Source organism: Danio rerio, chromosome 25 (genome assembly GCF_049306965.1).
Source record: "Danio rerio strain Tuebingen ecotype United States chromosome 25, GRCz12tu, whole genome shotgun sequence".
NCBI lineage: Eukaryota > Metazoa > Chordata > Actinopteri > Cypriniformes > Danionidae > Danio > Danio rerio.
In genome coordinates, this window is record NC_133200.1 from 5022501 (window position 1) to 5027500 (window position 5000).

A 5000-nucleotide genomic window follows, 5' to 3' on the forward strand; every position below is an offset into this window, starting at 1 on the left:
GCCTAGGCTGGTTTAAGCTGGATTTATCAGCAGGGTTAACAGTCACCCACAACAACCTAACAAAAACAACAACATAGCAACAACCTAAAAACCACAAAGCAATGCTTTAACAATCACCCACAACAACCTAACAACAACATAGCAACAACCTAAAAAAAAACAAAGCAATGTTTTAACAGTCACCCACAACAACCTAACAACAACATAGCAACAACCTAAAAAAAAACAAAGCAATGTTTTAACAGTCACCCACAACAACCTAACAAAAACAACAACAACATAGCAACAACCTAAAAACCACAAAGCAATGCTTTAACAATCACCCACAACAACAGCCTAACAACATAGCAACAACCTTAAAAAAACAAAGCAATGCTTTAACAGTCACCCACAACAACCTAACAAAAACAACAACAACATAGCAACAACCTAAAAACCACAAAGCAATGCTTTAACAATCACCCACAACAACAGCCTAACAACATAGCAACAACCTTAAAAAAACAAAGCAATGTTTTAACAGTCACCCACAACAACCTAACAAAAACAACAACAACATAGCAACAACCTAAAAACCACAAAGCAATGCTTTAACAATCACCCACAACAACAACAACCTAACAACAACAACATAGCAACAACCTAAAAACCACAAAGCAATGCTTTAACAATCACCCACAACAACAGCCTAACAACATAGCAACAACCTTAAAAAAACAAAGCAATGTTTTAACAGTCACCCACAACAACAGCCTAACAACATAGCAACAACCTTAAAAAAACAAAGCAATGTTTTAACAGTCACCCACAACAACCTAACAAAAACAACAACAACATAGCAACAACCTAAAAACCACAAAGCAATGCTTTAACAATCACCCACAACAACAACCTAACAACAACAACATAGCAACAACCTAAAAAAACAAAGCAATGTTTTAACAGTCACCCACAACAACCTAACAAAAACAACAACATAGCAACAACCCAAAAACCACAAAGCAATGATTTAACAGTCACCCACAGCAACCTAACAACATAGCAACAACTTTACGACCATACAGCAATCCTCCAACAATCACCCACAACAACTTAACAACAATCATGTAGCACCACTTTAGCAGTCACCTACAACCAAACAACATAGGAACAACGTTACAACCACATAGCAACGCTTCAGCAATCACCCACAACAACTTAACAACCACGCATCAATGATCCACAAAAAACAATGCTATAGCAGTTGCTATGGTGTTCCGAGTTGTTAGCTCGTTGCTATGTGATTAAGGTGTTGTTGTGGGAGTTTTCTAACATATTGCTATGTAGTTGTCAAGGTGTTATGGTTGGATGAGTGTTTATGAGTGAGTGAATCTGTATTTTAACAATCACCTACAACTGACAACATGGTAACAACCGAATAACCACATAACATGCTTCAGTAATCACCAAGAGCAAATTAACATAGCAACAACCTTACAATCACACAGCAATGCATCAGCAATATCCTACAACATAACAACATAGCACTGACCCACAACAGGCTAACAATCATATAGCGATGCATTTGTAATCACCTACAACCGAACAACATAGCAATCACATGGCAACGCTTTAGCAATCACCCACAACAACTTAACAAGCACGTATCAATGGCACACAACAACCTAACAACCAATGCTATAGCAGTTGTTATGGTCTTCCAAGTTATTAGTTTGTTGCTATGTGGTTACGGTGTTGTTGTGGGAGTTTTCTAACATATTACTACGTAGTTGTTAAGGTGTTGTGATTGGATGAGTGTTGATGAGTGAGCGAATCTGTATTTTAACAATCACCTACAACAACTGACAACATAGCAACAACCTAACAACCACATAACCAAACTTCAGCAATCACCAACAACAACTTACCATAGCAACAATCTTGCTTGCAACCAGATAGCAATGCATCAGCAATATCCTACAACTTAACAAGAAAGCAATGACAACAATCTAACAACCCCAAAACAACATGTAAGCAATTCCCTACAACCAAACAACATTGCAACAACTTTATGACCATACAGCAATCCTTCAGCAATCACACACATCAATCTAACAACCACATATCAATGACTCGCAACAAGCCAAAAATCACGTAGCAATGATTTAAAATTCACCTACAACCGAACAACATAGCGACGACCTTCCAACCATACAGCAATCCTTCAGCAATCACCCACAACAACTGAACAACCACATACCAATGACCCACAACAATCTAACAACCCCAAAACAACATGTAAGCAATACCCTACAACCTAACAACATTGCAACAACTTTATGACCATACAGCAATCCTTCAGCAATCACACACAACAACCTAACAACCACATATCAATGACTCGCAACAAGCCAACAATCACGTAGCAATGATTTAAAATTCACCTACAACCGAACAACATAGCAACAACCTTCCAACCATACAGCAATCCTTCAGCAATCACCCACAACAACTGAACAACCACATACCAATGACTCACAACAATATAACAACCCCAAAGCAACATGTAAGCAATCCCCTACAACCAAACAACATTGCAACAACTTTACGACCATACAGCAATCCTTTAGCAATCACCCACAACAACCTAAAAACCACATATCAATTACTTGCAACAAGCCAACAATCACGTAGCAATGATTTAGCAATCAACTACACCCGAACAACATAGCGACGACCTTCCAACCATACAGCAATCCTTCAGCAATCACCCACAACAACTAAACAACCACATACCAATGACTCACAACAATATAACAACCCCAAAGCAACATGTAAGCAATCCCCTACAACCAAACAACATTGCAACAACTTTACGACCATACAGCAATCCTTTAGCAATCACACACAACAACCTAAAAACCACATATCAATTACTTGCAACAAGCCAACAATCACGTAGCAATGATTTAGCAATCAACTACACCCGAACAACATAGCGACGACCTTCCAACCATACAGCAATCCTTCAGCAATCACCCACAACAACTAAACAACCACATACCAATGACTCACAACAATATAACAACCCCAAAGCAACATGTAAGCAATCCCCTACAACCAAACAACATTGCAACAACTTTACGACCATACAGCAATCCTTTAGCAATCACACACAACAACCTAAAAACCACATATCAATTACTTGCAACAAGCCAACAATCACGTAGCAATGATTTAGCAATCAACTACACCCGAACAACATAGCGACGACCTTCCAACCATACAGCAATCCTTCAGCAATCACCCACAACAACTAAACAACCACATACCAATGACTCACAACAATATAACAACCCCAAAGCAACATGTAAGCAATCCCCTACAACCAAACAACATTGCAACAACTTTACGACCATACAGCAATCCTTTAGCAATCACACACAACAACCTAAAAACCACATATCAATTACTTGCAACAAGCCAACAATCACGTAGCAATGATTTAGCAATCAACTACACCCGAACAACATAGCGACGACCTTCCAACCATACAGCAATCCTTCAGCAATCACCCACAACAACTAAACAACCACATACCAATGACTCACAACAATATAACAACCCCAAAGCAACATGTAAGCAATCCCCTACAACCAAACAACATTGCAACAACTTTACGACCATACAGCAATCCTTTAGCAATCACCCACAACAACCTAACAACCACATATCAATGACTCGCAACAAGCCAAAAATCACGTAGCAACGATTTAAAATTCACCTACAACCGAACAACATAGCGACGACCTTCCAACCATACAGCAATCCTTCAGCAATCACCCACAACAACTGAACAACCACATACCAATGACCCACAACAATCTAACAACCCCAAAACAACATGTAAGCAATCCCCTACAACCAAACAACATTGCAACAACTTTATGACCATACAGCAATCCTTCAGCAATCACACACAACAACCTAACAACCACATATCAATGACTCGCAACAAGCCAACAATCACGTAGCAATGATTTAGCAATCAACTACACCCGAACAATATAGCAACAACCTTCCAACCATACAGCAATCCTTCAGCAATCACCCACAACAACTGAACAACCACATACCAATGACCCACAACAATCTAACAACCCCAAAGCAATATGTAAGCAATCCCCTACAACCAAACAACATTGCAACAACTTTACGACCATACAGCAATCCTTCAGCAATCACCCACAACAACCTAACAACCACATATCAATGACTCGCAACAAGCCAACAATCACGTAGCAACGATTTAAAATTCACCTACAACCGAACAACATAGCGACGACCTTCCAACCATACAGCAATCCTTCAGCAATCACCCACAACAACTGAACAACCACATACCAATGACCCACAACAATCTAACAACCCCAAAACAACATGTAAGCAATACCCTACAACCTAACAACATTGCAACAACTTTACGACCATACAGCAATCCTTCAGCAATCACACACAACAACCTAACAACCACATATCAATGACTCGCAACAAGCCAACAATCACGTAGCAATGATTTAGCAATCAACTACACCCAAACAATATAGCAACAACCTTCCAACCATACAGCAATCCTTCAGCAATCACCCACAACAACTGAACAACCACATACCAATGACCCACAACAATCTAACAACCCCAAAGCAATATGTAAGCAATCCCCTACAACCACACAACATTGCAACAACTTTACGACCATACAGCAATCCTTTAGCAATCACCCACAACAACCTAACAACCACATATCAATGACTCGCAACAACCCAACAATCACATAGCAATGATTTAGCAATCAACTACACCCGAACAATAAAGCAACAACCTTACAACCATACAGCAATCCTTCAGCAATCACCCACAACAACTGAACAACCACATACCAATGACTCAACAACCTAAAAACCAATGCTTAACATCTTTTTGTATTGCTCAAGGACAAAGGTCACTTACATACTGGATGA

At 39.4% G+C, this 5000-nt stretch overlaps 1 protein-coding gene and 2 long non-coding RNA genes across 3 annotated transcripts in view; 1 reads left to right on the forward strand and 2 right to left on the reverse strand.

Moving 5' to 3' along the window:
- Positions 1-611, reverse strand: part of LOC141380860 (uncharacterized) — a 2527-nt gene extending 1916 nt beyond the window's left edge. Inside the window, exons 1-2 of the long non-coding RNA XR_012400168.1 lie at positions 399-611; positions 71-336 (exon numbers count right to left, since the gene is read on the reverse strand). This is a non-coding gene — a long non-coding RNA (uncharacterized lncRNA). The remainder of the gene's footprint in view (positions 1-70; positions 337-398) is intronic.
- The window catches only part of syt7a (synaptotagmin VIIa), a 229972-nt gene that overhangs the window by 177046 nt on the left and 47926 nt on the right, over positions 1-5000 (reverse strand). The window lies entirely within an intron of this gene.
- Positions 1-5000, forward strand: part of LOC141380862 (uncharacterized) — a 22412-nt gene that overhangs the window by 15790 nt on the left and 1622 nt on the right. The window lies entirely within an intron of this gene.